Below are 24184 nucleotides of genomic sequence, written 5' to 3' on the forward strand. Positions count from 1 at the left end.
AACCAGCCCATTGTATTTCAGGGGTTTTTTTAGTGTGTATTTTTACATAGTTGTAACCATAAAATTGAAATAATTTTGTATTCTGCTTCAATCCATGTAATGCTACTCTTTTATGTCAACCTATAAATTCCTAATCATTTTTTTAAAATAAATTTATTTATTTTTGGTTGCATTGGGTCTTCATTGCTGCGCGTGGGCTTTCTCTAGTTGCCATGACCGGGGGCTACTCTTCTTTGCGGTGCACAGGCTTCTCATTGCAGTGGCTTCTTTTGTTGCAGAGCACGGGCCTCAGTAGTTATGGCTTGCGGGTTCTAGAGCGCAGGCTCAGCAGTTGTGGCGCACGGGCTTAGTTGCTTCACAGCATGTGGGAATCTTCCCGGACCAGGGGACCCGTGTCCCCTGCATTGGCAGGCGGATTCTTAACCACTGCGCCACCAGGGAAGCCATTCCTAATTATTTTTAATGCTAGCTTAATATTTTCATAATGAATCTAATTTAGTTCACCATTACTCTCTAATTCACTCATTTGTTTCTAACTTGTCACTATTATAGCCATTGCTACATTAAATAACTTGAGGAATTTAGCATTTCCTTTCGATTATTTTCTTGTGATAAATTCCCAGGTATGGAATTATTGGGTCAAAGAAAATGTACATTGTTATAGCTCTTAATATTTATTATCGTGTTGTTTGCAAAAGAACTGGACAGTTTATAATGCCACAAACAATGGCCAAGAGTTCCAGTCTTACCACAACTTTGTTAGCATTCTGAAAAGTAATTTTGGGACTTTCCTGGTGGTCCAGTGGGTAAGACTCCACATTCCCAATGCAGGGGGCCCAGGTTTGATCGCTGGTCGGGGAACTAGATCCCCCGTGCATGCCACAACTAAGACCCAGCGCAGCCTAAATAAATAAATACAATCTTTTTTAAAAAAGTAATTTTACTAGTGAGGGTACAGAGGTACTTCACTGGTGTTTCATTTGCATTTCTCCAATTATTTCCAAAATGAAAAAATAGTGAATTTTAAATTACATTTGGATTAAAATCCTTAATATATGAGGTATATGCAAGCATGTGCAAACAGACACACAAAGTAATAGAAAAATGGGTTAAGAAGATAACCAGGTTGGGAATTCCCTGGCGGTCCAGTGGTTAGGACGTGGGTTTTCACTGCCTTGGACCCGGGTTCGATCCCTGGTATGGGAACTAAGATCCCACAAGCTGCATGGTGCAGCCAAAAAAAAAAAAAAAAAAGTAGATAACCAGGTTTATAGCACAGAAAAAAATACATGGTTAAAAACAAAGAAAACATTCAACCTCCTAATAAAATGAAAGAAAATTTTATAAATTAATGAGAAAACATTTCAACCTATCAAACTTGCAAAGATTCATGAAAAGGGTACAAAGGTGCAGGGAAATAGCTTATACTAGTAAGAGTTTAAACTAGTAAAATCCTTCTGGAGGGCAATATGGCAATGTATGTCAAAAGTCTTAAAATTCTGTATACCTTTGACCCCATAATTATACTTCTAGGGATCTAACCTAAAGAGAAAAACATTGTATACACTCTCTTAGATTTAGCTACAAGGATGTTCACAGTAGTATCATGTAAAATGTTAGAAAAGTGAGGAAAACGTGCATTGACTGAGGTCTGATAAATTATGGCACATCCAAACAAAGGCAAACTATATAGCCATTTAAAGTCATGAAGATATGTATTATCACAAAAAATTTTCCTTAATATACTGATATGTAAAACAAGGAGACTATAGAAGATTATATATGGAGATTTTATTTTAATTTATTTTTTTAAAAACAGTATTCAGGGGCTTCCCTGGTGGTGCAGTGGTTGAGAATCCACCTGCCAATGCAGGGGACACGGGTTCAAGCCCTGTTCCGGGAAGATCCCACATGCAGTGGAGCAACTAAACCCGTGTGCCACAACTACTGAGCCCACATGCCACAACTACTGAAGCCCATGCACCTGGAGCCCGTGCTCTACAGCAAGAGAGGCCACCACAATGAGAAGCCTGCTCACCGCAACTAGAGAAAGCCCGCACGCAGCAACGAAGACCCAACACAGCCAAAAATAAAAATAAATAAAATAAATTTATTTTTTTAAAAACAGTATTCAGGTTACTACTATTTACATTGAAGTTAGAAACCATTTCTACAGTTTCCATGTGTTCTCCATAGTGACTGATACAAGTGGTGCTAAAAAAGAAATAGTTCTTCTGTTCTTTAACCTCATTCTATCAATCCAATTTATCTTAATTCACTGTGCTAAGAAATAACATTGAATACTAGTAACCCACCTACTATGCACATTCATGGTAAACTCATCACTCTTACAAATACCCAATAGTTACTAAATGCTAGTATCTGAATTTCCTACTTAAAATGATAGCATGTTGCCACATTTTATGTCACTTACTAAAGGGTATAAGACACACTATCTGCCCCTCAAAAACAAAATCAATTGAAGTTTAAAGCTATTACTCATTCTTGTATCTAAAATAATAGCTACTAAAACAAACCTTTAAGCAGACAATTGATTTCTTAAATCTTTTTGCATAAGCTCTCATTTCCTTTGCAATAGGCTTTGGTTTTTCAAGTGAGAGATTTGTTATCATGTTCTCATCACCACCTGAGGTACCCTATGATTAGTGCGGTGCAGTGAGCCTCTTAGTCCTGCTTGTAATGCAGTGGGAATTTCTCCCTCCCAGCCCCTATTCCAGGCATTTTCCTTCTCCCAGTAAGTATTTAAACAGGAAGTGACCCTTAATCTAGCTGCTCTTCTGCCTTAAAGAATAGGGTGACCGGACATCCTGATCTGCCCAGTATGGTCCTAGTTTAAGCATGCTATCCTGGTTTCATCAGTTTCCCTTCTCACTCTTAAAAATGTCTCCGTTTAGGAATAAATTACATGGTGCCCTAGTTATGAACCTTATAAATACACGAATAAATGTCCTATTAGTGAAGAGTGTGCCTCCTAATACATTTTATCAGAAACATTATAACAATAGTTAGGAACAACTTAAGAAATAAAGGGAAACACTCTGTTTCATTTCCCTGTAAAAATTTTTTAAAAATAAAATACTAACAGAAATAAGGCTGAATTGCATCTAAAATACATAATATGCATTTAAGAATCTCACAACACAGATAAGAATTAAATGAGGTAGAAAAGAGAATTAACCTGCCTGGCAGCTAAAGAAGCTAGTCAGGTTCTGGGTAATGAGGCTGCAGACACAGGTATAAAATCTTTTGGATCCAGTCTTCCTAGAAAATGTCTCAGACAGCAAGATGTCAACTTATCCAAGACTCACCCTTCCTAAGGAAAGTCAAAGGAGCAATCCTAAAATGTCACACTTCACTCCCCCATCTCCCACACTATTTAACTGCAAAAGGACTGAACTGTAAGAATGGTAATCAAGATCTCAAGCAAAACATGGGTCCCAGGGGTCTGCCTGCCAACACCTGTACTTGCTCTCATCCACCCACCCCCTAAAAAAGGTGAAAAACACAAAATCAAGGAAAAAAAAAAAACTTTGCAACTTCAGCCCTGACATTCCTTTGTAAAAAGTCCATACTCATCTCAGCAAATGGCAACTCCATTCTCCCAGTTCCTCAAGCCAAAAACCTTGGTATCCTCTCTGATCGCTCTCTTTTTCTCATACTTCCATTTTGTCATCAAATCCTTTTAGCCCTACCTTTAAAATTCATTCAGAACTTGACCACTTTTCTCCACCTTCACCTGCTCCTGCCCTGGTTCAAATCACCATCATCTGGATTATCTGCAATAAACTGATTTTCCTTCTTATTCTACTGCCTCCTCAGAAAACAGGTTTATAGAAGTTAAAGGAACTTGCCCCAGGTCACACAGCCTGCAGGCAGTGGAGCCAAGACTGGAATGCAGGAAATCAAACTGCAGAGCCTTAGATCTTAACCAGTATACCATATTGCCTCTCTGGGTTTTTGACTTTACTCAACTGTGGAGCTAGAATCCAAGCCGGAACGCTGCCATTAAGTCATATGAAACACACTCAAAAAACACTGGTGGAACTTTCCTGGTGGCACAGTGGTTAAGAATCTGCCTGCCAATGCAGGGGACATGGGTTTGAGCTCTGGTCGAGGAAGATCCCACATGCCACGGAGCAACTAAGCCCGTGCGTCACAACTACTGAGGCTTTGCTCTAGAGCCCACGAGCCACAACTACTGAGCCCACGTGCCACAACTATTGAAGCCTGCGCACCTAGAACTCGTGCTCCACAACAAAAGAAGCCACCGCAATGAGAGGCCTGCGCACCACAATGAAGAATAGCCCCCACTCGCCGCAACTAGAGAAAGCCTGCGCACAGCAATGAAGACCCGATGCAGCCAAAAATAAATAAATAAATAAATAAATTAATTAATTATTTTTTAAAAAGCACTGGTTTATCTAGAGAGGTAAGAAAAGAACAGAACTTCAATATAAAGGAGCTACATTATCAAAGAATTCCACTTAGAAGGTTTACTGTAAAGTTAATAATGAAGTGAATAATAAATGGCTTTTAAGAGGACCTCTCTCTCTTTCTCTTTCTTAATCCCTTCCTTCAACTCTGACAAATTTTCTCTCTCTCTGCCTCCCTCCCTCCCTCTCCCTCTCTTTAGTCATCTGGCAATGGGATGATAAATTTCCAAGACATTAAATATTCAAATTTTAAAACCTGTTGCTGGGAATTCCCTGGCGGTCCAGTGGTTAGTACTCTGTGCTTCCATTGCAGGGGGCATGGGTTCAATCCCTGGTCAAGGAACTAAGATCCCACATGCCACAACACAGCCAAAAAAATAAATAAATAAAAATAAAAAATAAAAACCTGTTGCTTAGCAAGTTAAAATATACAGAGTAAATGTAACAAACCATAGATGACAGACCTACTTTCCTGACCTAAATCACTTTCTTCCTTTCACCTTAAATACCCCAAGGTATACCTCAGCATCTATGTGCACTAGCTGTTCCCTCAGCCTTAAACGTTCTTCCCCTAGACTCTTGTTTACTATTTTTAAAATTTGAAGTATAATTAAACATTCAATAATAGGCACAGGTCTTAACAGTTCTGTTTGATGACTATTGACAATGGTCTACACCCATGTAACCATGACCCAAAACAAAATACAGAACAGTCCCAGGATCTCAGGAAGTTCTTTCATGTCTTTTTCTAAACAGCTTCCTTCCCTTTCCAACCTACAATTATCTTCTGATTTCTATCACTACAGAATAGTTTTGTCTTTTCTTGAACTTCATATAAACAATACAGTATATGCTCATTTATGTCTAGTTCCTTTCACTTAACACAATGGTTTTGAGATTCACCTGTGTTGTTGGGTGTATCAGGTGTTGGGTACTGTGAATACACCACACACACACACAAAAAATACACCACAAGTTGTTTATCCATTTTCCTGTACATGGACATCTCAGTTGTTTCCAGTTTGGGGCTTTTATGAATAAGACTGCTATGAACATTCTTGAATTCATAATTTTGAGGAAATATGTTTTCATTTCCCTTCATTAAATATATAGGGGTAGAATGTTAAATAATAGGATGTATATATGTTTAACTTCAGTAGAAAATGCCAAACAGTTCTCCAAAGTAGCTACACTATCTGGCACACCCATCAGCAATGGATGAGTTCCAGTTGCATCACATCATGCCCAACATTTAGTATCTTCAGCCTTTCTCTTGTTAGCCATTCTAGAGTGTGTGAGATGGTATCTCATGATGAATTTACTTTGCATTATTTCCCTGTTGACTAAGTGATGTTGACTACCTTTGCAAGTGCTTATTGGTCATTAGTATATCCTCTTTGGGGAAGTCTGTTACTGGGTTATTCCTCTTTTCCTCATTTTACTATTGAGTTATTACACTTCTTTACATACCCTAGATATAAGTCCTTTCACAGATAGATATGCTGGAAATTTTTTTTCCCCACTCTGGACTTACCTACTCTTTTTCTTAGTGGTATCTTTTATTACTTTTTAAAATATTTATTTATTTATTTGGCTGTGCCGTGTCTTAGTTGTGGCACGTGGGATCTTTAGTTGTGCCATGAGAACTCTTAGTTGTGGCATGTGGGATCTAGTTCCCTGACCAGGGATCGAACTTGGGCCCCCTGCACTGGAAGTGTGCAGCCTTAGCCACTGGACCACCAGGGAAGTCCCTTAGTGTTATCTTGTAAAAGGCAGTAATGTTAAATTAGTTGAGGTCCAATTTATCAATTTTTTTCTTTTACGTGTCTTTTTTCTTTTAGGATCTTATCCAATAAATATTTGATACTCCAAAGTCATAGGGATATTCTCCTTTTTTTTTTTCTTCTAGAAGCTATGACATTTTAAAAATATATCCACAAATTATTTGATACTCCTTCCTTCAGGAGGTGAGGCTTAATTCCTCTACCCTTAAACATGGGCTGGAGTAATGAGTAGAATATGGTTCAAGTGATGGTATGTGACTCCCAAGACTTTGTCATAAAAGGCAGTGCCGCTTCCTCCTTGTGCTCCCTCTTTGATCACTTACTCTGAGGGAAGTCAGCTGCCATGTTATGAGGGCACTCAAACAGCCCTAAGAATAGGCTCATGTGGTGAAGAACCGAGTCTCCAGCCAATAGCCAGTGAAGAGCTGAGGCCTCTAGCCAATAGCCGTGGGACATAAGCCATCTTAGAAGGGGATTCTCCAGCCCCAGTCAAGCCTTCAGATGATTATACTCTTGCTAAAATCTTGCCTACAACCACATAAGAGACTCTGTGCTAGAATTACCTAGCTAAATTCCTCCTGTGTTCCTGACACAGAGTAACTGTAACATAATAAATATTTGTTGCTTTAACCCAGGAAGTATTGGGAAATTTGTTATGAAGTGAGAGATAATACAGAAGTTGTACTGTTTTTGCTTTTGCATTTTAGATATATGATCCACTGCAAATTAGTTTCTGTGTATGGAATGAGTTGAGGTGATAGTTCATTGTTTTCCATATAGATATCAAGTTAGAGCAACATTTGTCTTTCTTTCTCCCATTGGACTGACTTGGCACTTTGGTGGGAAAATGCATGAGTCCATTTCTGAGATCTCTATTATGTATCATTGACCTAAATGTCTATCCTTATGCCAACACTACACTGTCTTGATTACTGTAGCTTTGTGGAAAATCCTGACATCAGGAAACAAAAGTCCTCCAACTGTGTTTTTCAAAATTATTTTGGCTATTCTTAGACCTTTACATCTTGATAAGTTTATAGAATCGTCTTATCTATTTCTTCAAACAAAGCCTACTAGGATGTTGAAGAAGACTGAAATTAATCTATCGGTCAATTTAGAGAGAATTCCATCTTAATAATGTTGAGTCTTCCAATCCATGAATATGGAATATCACCATTTATCTAGGTTTTTTTTTAAACTTACACTAGCAATGTTTCTACCTTTTCAGTGTTGACAGCATATCCTTAGTTAGATTTATTCATAGGTATTTGCTTTTTTTTATGCTATCAGAAATAACAGTTTTTATTTCAGTTTTCAAATAGTTCATTGCTAATATAGAGAACTACAAATTATTTTCATATAGTGATTTTGCTAAATTCACTTATTAAAATTGTTTTTTGTAGACTCTATCGGGTTTTCCATGTACACAATCATGTTATATGTAAGTAACAGTTTTACTTCTTTTCTAATTTTTATGCTTAATTATGTTCTTTTTCTTGACTTATTACACTTTCTAGGACCACTAGTTCAATGTTGAATAAAGGTGGTGAAAGAGAAATATATATCCATATTATTGCTTTAAAATCTTTAGGATCCATAGCTAAGGTTGGCAAATGTTTTCTACAACAGGTCACAAAGTAAGTATTTTAGGCTTTGCAGATCATACAGTCTGTTATAATTACTGTACACTGTGGATGTAGCAAGAAAGCAGCCATGGACAATACATAAACAAATGAGCATGGCTATGTTCCAATAAAACTTTACAGTCACCGAAATTTGATTTTCCTATTTTTCACATGTAACAAAATATTAGTCTCCTTTTGATTCTTTTTCAGCCATTTTATTACATATAAACCATTCTAGGTCACAAGCCACACAGGCACAGGTGATGGGCTGGATTTGGCCTACAAGCTGAAGTTTGCTGATCTCTGGTTTAGACCACTGATTTGAGACCTTTCTTCTTTCCTAATATAAGAATTTAATGCAATGTTTCCCTCCAAACAGTGCTTAACGGCACTACTATTTGTTTCATTTGTGCTTTGTACTGGTTTTTTAGCCATTGCTATAGGATTTTCAATTTACATCTTTAACTTTACACAGTCTTCAAATAACATACAGCCAGCCTACCATATGCATGGGTTCCACATCTGCAGATTCAACAAACTGCAGATCAAAAAACAAAATCCAGAAAGTTCCAAAAAGCAAAACTTGAATTTGTTGCATGCCAGCAATTATTAACATAGCACTTACATTGTATTCACAACTATTTACATAGCATTTACCTTGTATTAGGTATTATAAGTAATCTAGAGATGATTTAAAGTATACAGGAGGATGTGCATAGGTTACATACAAATACTGTGCCATTTTTCATAAGGGACTTGAGAAATCTGAGGATTCTGGTATCCAAGGGTGGTCCTGGAACCACTCCCCGGGGATAACAAAGAATGACAGTACCACTTAACCTGTTCTAAGAACCTTACAACAGCATTGATTCCCAATCTGAATGTTATACTCAGGCCAAATTATTTATCAAGGTTAAGAGGAAAATAAAGGCATTTTCAGAAATGCAACATATCAAATAATTTGCCTCCCATTCACCCTTTCTTCAGCAAATTGTGGGAGTAAACCAAGAAAGAGGAAGACATAGAACAGAAGAAACAGAAGATCCAACACAGAAGAAAAGGAAATGCCTAGAATAATAGCTGGGCACTATGAGAAAATGGAAACCGCTCCAGACTGGAGCACGTTACTCTGGAGGGACTTCTCTGAGATGACGACATTGACAGAATAAATTATGTGAAAGAAAACAGGAAATTTGGGCAACTGGTAGCAAATTTTGAGTTGAGTTAGTGATAAGAACACAAAAAACCATATAAACAAGTTATGTCCTAAACTGAAAGCATCAAATACATTACTTGAAAAATCACAGGTAAATACCAAACAGCTAGGAGTTGAGAGTGGTTACCTCTGAGAAGGGGAAGTGAAGGTGGGGACCAAGAAGTACTGTCTGTCTGGACGATTCCTGACAAACTACTTGGCTCGTTAAACTGTATAACTCTGAAGAAGAAAAATATGGAAGATAAGGAAATAAGGTACTTAAGGATTTCCCAAGGACATAAAACCACCTTGGCAACTAACTGTGACCTCTGGAAACCAAGAAGTCTAACAAAATTGTCCTGCAAAATAGAAAACAACACAAACGAATGCATTTGATGGGTGGAAAAGGGCAAAAAAAAAAGCAACATTACGCCTGTGCTATCATAACTCTTGTCAAATGCGTGACATCAAGAGCAGAAATCCCTAGGTTTCCGTGCTTCAGTTCCCCCATCTATAAAGTGCGTGTAACAGTATCCCTCTCCCAGGACTATAATGAGGCTTCAACCCAATAATGAACATAAAGTGCTTACAGCAGTGTTAGAAATAAATATTAACACAGTTAATACTTTACTATTTTTAAATAACTGAAATTATTTTTTATTTCAAATCATTCAATTTAGTTGTCACAATGATACTGAAAAGTTTATTTGAATGCTTACCTTGTCTATTCAAACATCAAGGCCTCTAACCCTTTCACATATATCTCCAAAAAGGGGGGACTGTGGGGGAAAGAAGATAAACTGTCTGATGACCCAAGAGAAACAGAAATAACAATTAATGAAGGTTGTCTGTAAAGATGCTTATAATTCTGAAGAACTGACTGCACCTGAAAAACTACTCAGGATACCAGGCTTTATCTTACACTTCTTAGTTGATTATGATCAATCATTCACTCACTAAGTAAGTCAGCAATTAGAACTGAAAACTTGGTCCTAACTATACATTAACTCAGTAATGCTGAGACCAGCATTTTTCCACTTCTAAAGAGGTAAAGTCTCCAACTTATGCACAGATTGTGCTCTCCAAGTTCAGTTCTACTTTGTTATAAAACGTGAGAAACATCTTTCCAAAGGAAAAAAGTATGAAATAAAGTTGAGATCCTGGGCAAGAAATAAAGGCCAATTTAATCCATACGTACCTAAGAACCAAGGAAAAAAGAAAAGAATAAATATAACCATGTTAGGTGGCTTTCAATCTCTTCTTTTGTGCTCTAACAGCTAGCAAAAAAATAGTTACTTGAGGTTAAGAGTTGTCCCACACTTTTATTCATCTTTGGATCCTTGTAAACATAAACAGTATGTAACAGAGTACCTGACTTCTATTAGAAGCTTAAAATATTTATTTAACAAATGAATAACTAGAATTAAGAGTACTATTTGAACTATACTCTTTTTATGGAGAAATACACTACAATTTGCAATTGAAGGAACATTTTCCTTTATCTTGGCAACAAGATCAGAGTTTGAACACCAAGAACAAAAAAGCCTGGGCAGATACTCCATCTACATAATAGTCATTTCTCCTAGAAATCACATTTTGGTCACAGATCACTCATAGTGTTTTTAAGTATGTATAAATCACTAAGTTGGGTTTCATAATATAAAACTTGACCTCCAAAATTCCCTGCTTCTTTCCCTTCACCAATATCTTAAATAAAAATTGCAGCCATCAATATTTTATCTGGGAGGATTTTCCCCCCCCAGTTTTATTGAGATATAATTGACATATAACATTGCATTAGTTTAAGGTATAGGGTATAATGATTTGATATATGTATATATTACAAAATGATTACCACAATAAGTTAACAACCATCACCTCACATAGTTATAAATTTTTTTTCTTGTGATGAGAACGCTTAAGATTTACTCTGTTCGCAATTTTTAAATATTTAATGTAGTACTGTTAACTATAGTCACCATGCTGTACATTACATCTCCAGAACTTATTTATCTTATAACTGATGTCTGTACCTTTTGACCACCTTCCCCTATCTCCCCATGCCCACCCCTCTGACAACCACCAATCTGTTCTGTTTCTGTGCCTTCAGTTTTTTTAGATTCCACATTTAAGTGATATCATACAGTATTTGTCTTTCTCGATCTGGCTTATTTTACTTAGCATAATGCCCTTGAGGTCCATCCATGTTGTTGCAAATGGCAGGATTTCCTTATTTTTATGGTTGAATAATACTCCATTGTATATATACACACCACATTTTCTTTTTTTTTTAAATGATTTGGCCTCCCAGGTCCAAGTCAGTATTTTTTCTTTTTTTGTAATTAATTAAGTTATTTATTTATTTTTGGCTGCATTGGGTCTTCGTTGCTGTGCACGGGCTTTCTCTAGTTGCGTCGAGTGGGGGCTACTCTTCATTGCGGTGCGTGGGCTTCTCATTGCGGTGGCTTCTCTTGTTGCAGAGCACGAGCTCTAGGCGCGCGGGCCTCAGTAGTTGTGGTTCACAGGCTCTAGAACACAGGCTCAGTAGTTGTGGTTCTCAGGCTCTAGAGCGCTGGCTCAGTAGTGGCGCACGGGCTTAGCTGCTCCACGGCATGTGGGATCTTCCCAGACCAGGGCTCAAACCCGTGCCCCCTGCATTGGCAGGTGGATTCTTAACCACTGCACCACCAGGGAAGTCCCATACACCACATTTTCTTTATCCATTCAGCCATCAATGAACACCTAGGTTATTTCCATGTCTTGGCTATTATAAATAATGCTACAATGAACATGGGGGTGTAGATATCTCTTCAAGACAGGGATTTCAATTCTTTAGAATATGTTCCCCAAAGTGGAATTGCTGAATCACACAGTAATTCTATTTTTAATTTTTTGAGGTCGATTTTTTAATCTAAAATTAATTTTTTAATTTTTTTGAGGTAGAAAGCAGTTTCTATACTACTTCTAGTCAGTACCAAAGGTTATCAACTGAAAAATTAATACAATGGACCAAAAAATGTAATAAAAAAAACTTATTAAAAGATTCAATACTCAGGGACTTCCCTGGCAGTCTGCTGGTTAAGACTCCATGCTTCCACTGCAGGGGGCACAGGTTCGATCCCTGGTCAGGGAACTAAGATCCTGGATGCCAGGTGCGGCACGGCCAAAAAAAAAAAAAGATTCAATATTCAGAGAGAAATTCTGTTTAAAACCCAACATTTCTCTAGTTCAAATGCAACTACCTATACTTAGACATTCCAGAAATGAAGTAGATAAAATTACCCAACCCAATAACATAAATTATGTTAAGAACAAAAATATTGCAAAACAACTGAAAATTATAGGTTAACATTACAGAATTTAGTACACAATGAATTCGATGTCCACATTGCAAAGCTGACTTCCATAGTTTAAAACCTGAGTTTACCTAAAAAAGAAACCCCTTAATTTCTCATTACTCAAAGAAAACAACTCAATCTCTATGCTACATCCTTAAAGAAATAAAGATTAATTTATCCTAGAGAGCCAGGGTTCACATCAAGCTTTATGGAATGATTGATAATCACATTTCTTCTTTTAAACATAAAATTCATGTGGATTGTCACCTTAAATGAGAAAGGCATGAAAAGAACGTAAGCTCCAATCTAGCATTAGAAATTACTCCATAAATATTATTTCTCTTGAATACCCTTTCTGCTTTGTAAGTCTATTTCCCCAATGAAACCAATATACTTTATTTCTTTATAATGATTTCATTTCATGTAAATTTATGAAGGTTGTATAAATATTTGTTAGAATAGGAGTTTGTCTGAATAGTTGACAATGACTAGTGAGAACAAAAGAGACAAGGGTAGCATCATCAGCAGAGGAGACAAAAGCATCTCTAAAGCACCCACTACATTAACACAACATTTTTTACACAAAGATTTTTAAGTAAGGTCTTCATGTGATATTTTTGAAAAATATTTTTATGTCCAAGAAATTTTAAACATAAGCAATTAAATCTACTTTTAATTTTTAATTTTTTGTTTTTTTATTTTGAATTTTGATTAAGAATGTTTTCTGATCCACAGGCCTTTTCCTTTTAAGTACAGCTACCATGGCAGTGAGTTATAATTAACTTAGCTACCTCTGTTTTAAATGTTGGGATGTTACTTTTCTTCTAGTTTTATTTATCTACCTGAGGATTCATGTTAATAACCTGTTGTGAATTTTTTCAAATGCTCAATGTTAAATTATGAAAACATAGAATGCATATACCATAGTTAAGTATAGGGGAATTAATAACACATGAATGTATCACTTTGACATTATTTTCTTATAAATAAGAACAGATGCCCTTTTTAGGGAAAAAAAAAAAAAAAAAGAATGTTTTCTGTAGAAAGACCAGATCAGTTTCTCTGCTTTAGTAAACTACATAATAAAATATGAAACTCATTAAGGAAAAGCAAAGCAGGAAACTTAATATGTCACTTTTAGACACCTATCCTTATGTGAAAGTAAACAGCATTAATTCCAAGCATATTCCAAACTTTTAGGAGAAGTGGGTGGGTGAAGGAACAAGAGAGAATAAAAACTGACACTACTTCTATAGTGTAGGTTTATACTTTAATGTGTTCATTCTGAAAAGCAAATGAGGCAAACTGAGACTTCCACCTGGCTTGCCAGAATGACTCTCATGAGTACTAACATGCTTAGGTTAACATTTTCATAAACTTTTTTCTCATTTCTTCCAAGTATCTTAAATAACATTTAAAACTATATAACATGATGCAGCTGCTTCAGAAAAACTGTTTGACAGTTCCTCAAAAAGTTAAACATAGAGATATCATATAACCCAGTAGTTACATCCTAGGTATACACCAAGGAGAATTGAAAACATACGTCCACACAAAAACCTGTAAACGAATGTTCATAGCAGCATCATTCCTGTCAGTCAAAAAGTGGAAATAACCCAAACATCCATCAACTGATGAAGGGAAGAACCAAATGTGGTATATCCTCACAATGGAATATTATTCAGCCCAGAAGAGCTACAAAGTACTGATATGCCACATCACAGGTAAACTCTGAAAACACGCTACATTAAAGGAACCAGACACATAAGGCAATATATCGTATGATTCTATTTATATGAATTACTCAGAATAGGCAACTCCATAGAGATATAAACAGAGATATGGCTGCCAGGGGCTAGGAGAAGGGGGAAAACTTAAGAGGGGTTTCCTTTGAGGGCAATGAAAAAGTTCTGGAACTAGATAATGGTGATGGTTACACAACACTGATTATACTCAAAGCCACTGAAACTTTTATGTTATGTGAATTATACTTTAATTAATGAAAGAAACCCTACAAAACAAAAAACAGATGTTAACATCTTTTCAGAGAAAGTTAACTTCCAAAATAAATGATGATTATTTTGGTATTTCTTTAAAAACCTTATTGTTAATTTGATATGGACATTAGAAACATTTTTATTTATATATTTATTTATTTTGGTTGTGACAGGTCTTAGTTGTGGCATGCAGGATCTTCCATGCCTTGTGCGGGATCTTTGTTGCCGCATACGGGATCTTTAGCTGTGGCATACAGGATCTTTAGTTGTGGCATACAAATTCTTAGTTGGGCATGTGGGATCTAGTTCCTTGACCAGGGATTGAACCCCGGCCCCCTGCATTGGGAGCATGGAGTCTTAGCCACTGGACCACCAGCGAAGTCCCTAGAAACATTTTCAGAAATAAACCTTTTTCTATAATGCCGAATACCATCCTTAAGCTTTTCTATTTGTCAGGAGTTCGCATAAAAATCTTTTATCACCAGCTTTGCAATGCTTAGCCTGCCAGGGTAGGAATCAATTTTATATAATATCTAAACAAGTGAGTTTTAAAATGGGCAGAATGTTTTATTAAATTTGGCTTACCAATATTGTATGTTGAATTTAGTACAGGAGAGGAACATGTTTATTTCTAATGAAGAAGATCAGCAAAAGATGACAAACTTTTTATTTTATTTATTTATTTATTATTATTTTTTGGCTGCGTTGGGTCTTCATTGCTGTGCGCGGGCTTTCTCTAGTTGCAGTGAGCGGGGGCTACTCTTTGTTGTGCTGCGTGGGCTTCTCATTGCGGTGGCTTCTCTTGCTGTGGAGCACAGGCTCTAAGTGCGTGGGCTTCAGTAGTTGTGGCATGTGGGCTCAGTAGTTGCGGCTCGTGGGCTTAGTTGCTCCACAGCATGTGGGATCTTCCCGGACCAGGGCTTGAACCCGTGTCCCCTGCACTGGCAGGTGGATTCTTAACCACTGCGCCACCAGGGAAGTCCCAAAATACTTTTTATTATTTATTTATTTATTTAAGATTTATTATTTACTTTATTTATTTTTGGTTGTGTTGGATCTTAGTTGTGGCACACGGGATCTTTGTTGCGGTGTGTGGGCTTCTCTCTAGTTGTGGCATGAGGGTTTTTCTTCCTCTTCTCTAGTTGTGGTGCGCAGGCTCCAGGGCATGTGGGCTCTGTAGTTTGCGGCACACAGGCTCTCTAGTTGAGGCGCACTAGCTCAGAAGTTGTGGCACGCGGGCTTAGTTGCCCCGTGGCATGTGGGATCTTAGTTCCCTGACCAGGGATCAAACCCGCGTTCCCTGCATTGTATGGCGGGTTCTTTACCACTGGACCACCAGGGAAGTCCCCTGAAAAATTTTTTAGACAGCAAAATTTACCTGGTCTGCTTTAGCCCTCATGAAGCTATCTCTGACATTCATTTTTTTTAATTTTGATATTCAATACAGAAAAGCAACATCCAAAAAAAAAAGGCCATGCCAAATGCAATAATAATAAAAATGCAAAAATTAATTTATTTTACCTCAAATATAATAGAAAATACCACTTCTGCTGAACCTGATTCTAGGCAAGGTAAAATTCAGTCACCTACATAATAATTTGCCCAGTGTCCATTCACAATCTTCCTGCTTGCTCTTAATGGCATTTGAGTAGAGTAGGCTCTCAATCTACATGAATTAATTATGTAAATTATCAGATTAAATAACAGTTTCAACTTAAAATAATAACATCTATTTGGGGCCTATGCGAACCAGGCAATGGAACTAGAGGCTTTATATATTTAACTCATTTCAGCTCACAATACCTTACAGAGAGGTTAAGTAACTTCCCTAAGGTCACAACACTAGTACACTGCAAAGCCAGGATTCAAACCAAGGTCTGTCAGACATACAATCATTTTTGCTAAAACATTCCAAGTCTGGGCTACAAAGGAATATAATTTCAGTTTAACTGGCAAACATTCATCTTATCTCTTGAATACAGCTTCTAAATGTTTAGGTAATGAGAAAGAAAAAGAGTGCCTGAAAAGAACATTACTGAAGAATGAAATGATGTGTCTGGGGAAACATGTAGTGCACTGTTTGCCTACTATGTGCCATGTGCTGGACTGGCTATTTTAATGCATGAACACTTAATTGTTACAACAATACTGGGAAGTTAATATTGATACCTCCTTTTTTACATAAGAAGAAACTGAAGTTTAGAAGGTGCAAGAAAGTCCAAGGTTACAGAAGTTGCAAGGCACAGAGTTGGAATTAGAAACCAAATTCAGTCGGTCAATAAATATTTACTGAGTGTTTACTATGTACCAGGGCTATACGAGGCACTTAGAATAGAATATTAGAGATCTCCCACATACAGCTCAAACCAAACCCATTTTCTTTTTGCTTAGGCAGTAAGTCATTGTGAAATTGAAAAATCCCCATAGATTTTTCTTTTAATAGCTTTGTTTTAAATGATTATTCATGCTTTGGTTATACATGTTAAGTACTGTCCCTAAAGCCAGAAGTTGATTGCCATAAAAACTGAATAAGCCTCCAGTAGATAATGTGAAAATATAAGCAATTCTGTCCTCCTGCATGATTTTGAACATATTGCTAGATAGAGAACACCACTTTGGAAAATATACTTCTTATGTTCTGAAGGATAATTTAAACCATTAAGCATTTTACAAAGCTTTTGAAGGTCAGATTTTAAATGACAACAGTGAAATTTCAAAAAGAACAGGAAAAGTCAGCACCAAAGCTAGTTTAACATTAATAATAAGTGATCTAATAAATAGGTCTATGTTTGCCTAGTCAGGTTTTGCTTATTATGTCAGTTGGAAAGCCGGAAGGAAACTGGCTTTAACTCCCATACAACCTGTATCATGACAACATCACTGTATCAGAAATGTAGCTGATATCAGCATAATGCTGAGACAGTTCAAATTTAAAACTGATTTTTCTTTTCCAACTATTTTCATAATCATTAATGGTATATAGAATCGAGATAACTTAAGAAAAAAAAAAAAAAGGGTAATTAACATTTACTGTGACCCTTCTATGTGCCAGATACTACATTTAATTCTCACAGCCACCTTAACCTTTAAGAGGAAGAAGCAGAAGTTTTCAGAAATGAAGTACCTTTTCTAAGATTACATAGCTAATAAAGAGGCAGAGCCAAGGTTCAGACTCTGATGTCAATTATTATAATGCTCCATGGCACTAAACACCTGTCAGTTTCTTAATTTATTTTAAAAATTTTATGATAATATAATATTAGAGCAGAGAAAGCAGAGTAAAATAATGATTTGGATTATGAACTGTTTTAGTACCTCAAAAGTACTAAAGAGTGATGTTGACCTTTTAAAAATTCCTATGACGGTCACTGTGAAAGAGAATATAAAATACCTTCAAGTCAAAATATTAGGCTTTTGAGTAGAAAAAAAGTAACAAATAAATAATTATACATTTAATATTATCAAAAGAGAACCAAGTTAAAAAAAAAACAAAAAAACTAGTTCTATTCTAAAGCAACACTTTTTGAAAGACTGCAGATCACCAGCATAGGCTGGCTCGAAGCAGCATTTTTCAGAGTTAACTTCATGGAAGACTAATCCCTATAAAAATATTGAAAGATAATGAGTTTCCACAGTCAAACAAGTTTGAGAAATGCCGGATTTAACGCTAAACCAGTTTCTTCACTGGTTACAAACAGTACAACATAGCGCCTGGAGCCCTCTGGAGTCAGACTATCTGGGTTTGAATCCCTGCTCTTCCACCTCCTGGCCTAGACATGATATTTGGAACATGTTATTTCACTACTCTGGGTCTCAGGTTTCCCACCTGTAAAAAAAAAAAAAAAAAAAGAGACAATTGCAAAGACAGATTTGTTGTAAAGATTAGAAAGATTAAAACATCTGGGGTTGAGATATGGGGATATATGTATATGTATAGCTGATTCACTTTGTTATAAAGCAGAAACTAACACACCATTGTAAAGCAATTATACTCCAATAAAGATTAAAAAAAAAAAATCTGGGGTTGTTAGAACAGAGCCTTAAAATAGTAAGTGCTTGATAAATGTTAAATTATTAGTAGTAACATCATTTCCCTGAGCCTTTATTAACCTGATAAAAGTTGATGCTCATCATGAATCTCCAAGGAGCCAAGGGATATATACCTAGTATGCAGTTTCCCAAACTTATATGATAGAACCCACTTTTCCACAGACCATCCCTCAAGACTGGTTAATGTCTTTTAAAATCAAAACAAAACAAACAAAAAATACTATGAGAAACAATAAAGAATTCCATCACTAAAATTAAATCTGTTTAAAAAAAATACAAGTGTAGTGCTTCCCAGCTGGTGAACACATCAAGGTGCAGGAAGGGTGGCATGTGGAAGAAGGCATGGGAAGCTCCACGCCCCTTCCCCCATACCTTGCCCTACATATCTCTTCCATTTGGCTATTCCTGAGTTGTATCCTTAATAAGCCAGTAATATCTCCTTACAGATTCCAGCACATGGGTTCAGTGTCTGGAACCTGTACATGTAGTAGAATAGTGCATTGTTTTATTTTCCATTCTCATAGCCCTCAGTGGCTTCAAGTGATCACATCTCATCACAGTAGTCATTCAATTATCCAAGATACTATGCGGAACCTATTCATCATCACCCAGCCTGCAATCATTTGAATAAGGACATGAATGGTTTCCGTTATCAAGATACATCTATTTAAGTCTCATATCTGTTGTACAGAAGTCAATATTCAAATGATGGCGTGTTTTCCGTTTGGTATTTATTGTGCCCATTTGGCAAATTTACAGTCATTACCAGAGTGCTGATCATGCTACCCTTCCATTTAGAATTTTTTCTAAGCAGTATGTGTCAGGATCTTCAGAAATGCTTACACCCTTTGATCAAACAAATCAATTTCCAAGGATCTATACTATGGAAATAAATAAGAATACAAGATAAAACCTTAAATACACATATTGCATCATTGTTTAATATTGTGGAAAATTAGAAATACTAAAGAAGTCTAGGGAATTCCCTGGTGGCCCAGTGGTTAGGGCTCAGAGCTCTCACTGCTGAGGGCCCAGGTTCCATCTCTGGTCCAGGAACTAAGATCCCGCAAGCTGAGTGGTGCAGCCATAAATAAATAAATAAGTCTAATTTTAGGGGAAGGATTAAACAAAGAGTGGTACATTACTTGTATTACACAGTCATTACAAATTATATTTGAAAGATTATGAGTAATGCTATGTGAAAAAGCAAGTTACTAGTTTATTTTTGTAGTATAAGCATAATTTTCTAAAACAAGCCAACAAAACACCAAGTAATCAAAATTTAAGACAAAAACTAAATCTAAAAATACGCCGAGGACTTCCCTGGTGGCGCAATGGTTAAGAATCCGCCTGCCAATGCAGGGGACATGGGTTCAAGCTCTAGTCCGGGAAGATCCCACATGCCACGGAGCAACTAAGCCCGTGCACCACCACTACTGAGCCTGCGCTCTAGAGCCCGCGAGCCACAAATACTGAGCCCTCGTGCCACAACTACTGAAGCCCGTGAGCCTAGAGCCCATGCTCTGAAACAAGAGAAGCCACCGCAATAAGAAGCCTGCGCACCGCAACAAAGAGTAGCCCTTGCTCGCCGCAACTAGAGAAAGCCCGAGGGCAACAGTGAAGACCCAACGCAGCCAAAAATAAATTAATTAATTAATTTTTAAAAAAACATAAAAAAAAAATACACCCAGTGACATGGCACACAGCAGGTGGAGAGGACATGCACACCCTCATTCCTTCCTCTTTCTCAACTCCATCTTCACGTTAGCGGCAGTGGTAAAGCGGTTCAGTCGCCAACATGCAGCTGTTTGTCTGCACACAGGAGCTACACACTCTCCAGGTGACCGGCCAGGTGACAGATCAAGGCTCATGTAGCCTCGTTGGAGGGCCTCATTCCAGAAGATCAGATCCTGCTCCTGCAGGATGAGGCTACCCTGGGCCAGTGTGGGGTGGAGGCTGTGAGCACTCTGAGCACTCTGGAAGTAGCCAGCCGCATGTTTGGAGGTAAAGTCCATGGTTCCCTGACCCATGCCAGGAAAGTAAGAGGTCAGATTCCCAAGGTGGCCAAACAAGAGAAAAAGAAAATGGGCCGGGCCAAGAAGCGTATGAAGTACAACCAGTGCTTTGTCAATGTTGTGCCCGCCTCTGGCAAGAAGAAGGGCCCCAATGCCAACTCTTAAGTCCTTTGTAATCTTGGCTTTCTCTAATAAAGCCACTTAGCCCAATCCAAAAAAAACCCCCAAAACCCAAGAAACAAAAAATGAATAAATAAATAAACAAACACCCAAATGTCAACTATGGTTGATTTGAGCCATAGGTGACCCTTTTTCCTACTTCTCTACATTTTCCAAGTTTTCTTTATGGAGTGTGTCAATTTTGCTTAACTCTTACTTGATACCACTTGCCTTTGAGCTAAAGTTCTACTAGATGACAAAACAAAGCAAACTGGCCTAGTGGTCAAAGATGGGAAAAGTGTGAAATGTGATTTCTTTCAAAGGTTATTTATCATTTTGTGAGAGGCAGAAATGGTTAAACATACAACGAAGTCATATTACCTGCTAGCAAAATTGTTCTTAGTTTGTACAATGAAATCACATACATCAGTATTTCTTAGTGTTCTGCAAAAACACCATGCATCATGATTCTAAGTATTTTGTGACCTGAGGAAGTCTGAAAGCATGTTTAAAATATGCCAAATATTAATGTAGTGTAACCTTTGGTTTTAAGGCATATTGGGAGAGGTAAAACTCTCAGAATATTATTTTGTAACTTTATCAATTGATACATTTTCTAAATGTCCAAAAACAGACATTTAGGGAATTCCCTGGCGGTCCATCCAGTTAGGACTTGGCACTTTCACTGCTGTGGCCTAGATTCAACCCCTGGTGCGGGAACTAAGATCCTGAAAGCTGCCCCGCGCGGCCAAAAAAAAAAAAAAGACATTTAACATGTAGTATTTCAGGTTATACTTTATAACTTAAATATGGCTTAACTATTGCTGCAATATTACTAAATTTACATGCCTTTAAAGAGATCAAGAACTATTTATACTGCCATTCCCTCCTTTTGTGACTCAGAAATGTTTACACTCCCTCTTAACCTGGTGTCTGCTGTGCAAAGGCCTGAAGACCTAATGATTTCTCACCCCAATATGGACTCAGGGTTACTTCTACCCATATGCCCACCCCTTAGAGACAAGTTTGTCAAGGCCAAAAAATCAAGTGAGCACCAATTGCTTCCACCCCTGCCTTCCTCCTTTCCCAGGGCTAAGCCTTGCCAAAAAGAAAACAGCCCCATGCTAGGGTTCTTTATGACATGCTGAGCAAAAGCCACAGACTGCTAAACACTGCCAAGTAGACCTGAAAACAATGAACTCATCTAGCTTTGTGCATAACCCAGAACCTCAGTCTGTCAGCATCAACGCATTTTTCCCATAAAATTAATAAAAATTTTGAGATTAGCTAAAATCACCATATTCTTACAATCATCCAAAACGCAAGCCCCTATGATTACTCCCTCTTTCCTGCTGTACTCTGATCTCATTTCTGTTCTGTACTGTCTCCCTCTTCGACCATCACACACCCTCCAATAGCTATACTTCCTGATAACCCTTTTACACTGTTCCACTGCAAATTCCCTAAACCCCCACCAATTTAAATTGGTTGCCAGCAGTCTTGCTCTCTAAACTAATCTGGGTGCGAGATATTCTCTCCCACTCAGCAAACGTGAAGCACATAAGTCATGCCTTGTTCACCATCACAGTTCTTTACCCTCAAATAAAGGTACGTCTTTTGAGGTTTAAGTCATCTGTTGCTACCTCTCTCTCCTTGTCATCCACTGGTCTCTTGGTCACTCTCCCACATTCACTAAAGGCTTTGGAACCTGGTTCAAAATCTTTCCACCCCTTGCTCTGCCACCATTCTGAGCAACTCACTTCCTGTGTAGCTGACTCCTGTAAAATTCTAGATCTACAGTTCCCTTATCTCAACTCCAGGAACCTTCACTTTCTCTCCACTTCAGAAACCCATTCCATAGCCAGATCTTGCATTCAGTCATAACCAGCAACTGCTCCTATTTAATATTAAAATCCAATATCCAGTCTTGACCCCTTCATATCCCAGCAGCTACTTTCTGGTTTCATTTGTTTGCTACTGAGCCTAGACTCAATGGCCCAGAACTTGAAATGCTCTAACTACTGTAATTTCTTGCATCCTTACTCTGTCTGCCATACTGGCCTGTAAAACTCAAACCAAAATCAATCCAGTTGTTCAACTTGTCTGCTCAGCCCCTCAGGCTGGTGAGGCCTGAGAGACGGGGGAAAAAATCATCACACAACTATATATACCAGAGCCATGAAAAATTATTACAATTCTTTTAAGTAATCCCATTCAGTTAGCCCTCTCATTTCTCTCAATGAAATTCTCCCTTTCTCCTCAAACTCTCCCCTACAATCACCATCACCATCCTCTATAATCTCAGCTGATGAGGTGATCCCCCCACTTCACTGAAAAATTCATCAAGTGTGTTGATGCCCCAAATTCCTCACCTACCACCCAAACACTTTTCTCCATCTGCACCATCCTTTCTTTATTCCTACTTCCGTGGAAACAATATTCCTATTCCTACTGAAACCTAGTATCCTCACTCTGTTCCCTCTACTCTTAAGGACAATGTTCAATCAATCTCACATACCTCCTTCTTCCTGTATCATCAACTTCTCCCTTCCTTCTGACTCTTTCCATTTAGCATATAAACATGCTGAACTGTCTCTCATCTTGATAGAATATGCCCTCTACCTATGATCCTGTATCTCTACAAGCTTTTTGAAAAGAATGTCTGCACTTACTGCTTCCACTCTCTCACAACTATTCACTCTAGTTCTCAGCAACCAGGCATTTATCTCTACCATGGAGATTCCACTGAAACTGTTCTATAGAAGATGATCAATCAGCTAGTTGCTGCTCTGTCCTTATAGTAGCTGACCTATTTTCTACATTTGACACTGCTGACCACTCTTTTCTTAAAACTTCTCAGTCTTCATTTAATGACATTTACTGAAAACCTACTTTATGATAAGAACTGTGGATAAAATGATGAACATGATGGTCTTAGTCCTCAAGAAACTTAAAATCGAGTTGGGGAAGCTTTTATGGTAATTCATACTCATATTTCAACCTCTCAGATCCTTCCTTCCTTTCTCTACTCAGCCCTTAGATTCTGACACTCCCCCAGGGCTCCCCTCTTTGCTCTTCTAACATCCACCCCAGGATTACTGTATCTACATTACCTACTCACTGATGATGACAAAATTTACATCTCTAGCTGAGAATTCTATCCGGAGTTCTGGACCCTTTTACTCTACGAAAAGATACTGGTACTTGGATATTTCACTATCTTGATAATATCCTTTGATATACAAAAGTTTTCAATTTTGACGAAGTCCAATTTATCTATTTTTTCTTTGGCTATTTGTGCTTTTGGTGTCCTATTTAAGGAACTGCTGCCTAGTCTAAGATCATAAATATTTATACCTACATTTTTTCTAAGACTTTTACAGCTTCAACTCTTACAGTTAGCTCCTTAATCCACTGAAACCATAATTCTTGAAAGATAAGGATTTCAATGGCAGTATCTGAAGGCTTAAGAGTAAAAAGAGCTTTTTAAATTCTAAAACCATGGCTTTAAATATCACACCCCAAGGCAAGAAAACTCTGCTGGCAGAGTTTATACTGTAAACTACA

General features: G+C 37.5%; 1 protein-coding gene and 1 pseudogene across 6 annotated transcripts in view; one reads left to right on the plus strand and one right to left on the minus strand.

Annotated features, from left to right (window-relative positions):
- Positions 1–24184, minus strand: part of SHLD2 (shieldin complex subunit 2) — a 101019-nt gene that overhangs the window by 63588 nt on the left and 13247 nt on the right. The window lies entirely within an intron of this gene.
- LOC132350919 (ubiquitin-like FUBI-ribosomal protein eS30 fusion protein) lies at positions 20242–20623 on the plus strand (annotated as a pseudogene).

The sequence above is a fragment of the Balaenoptera ricei genome, chromosome 16 (assembly GCF_028023285.1).
Source record: "Balaenoptera ricei isolate mBalRic1 chromosome 16, mBalRic1.hap2, whole genome shotgun sequence".
NCBI classification, from domain to species: domain Eukaryota; kingdom Metazoa; phylum Chordata; class Mammalia; order Artiodactyla; family Balaenopteridae; genus Balaenoptera; species Balaenoptera ricei.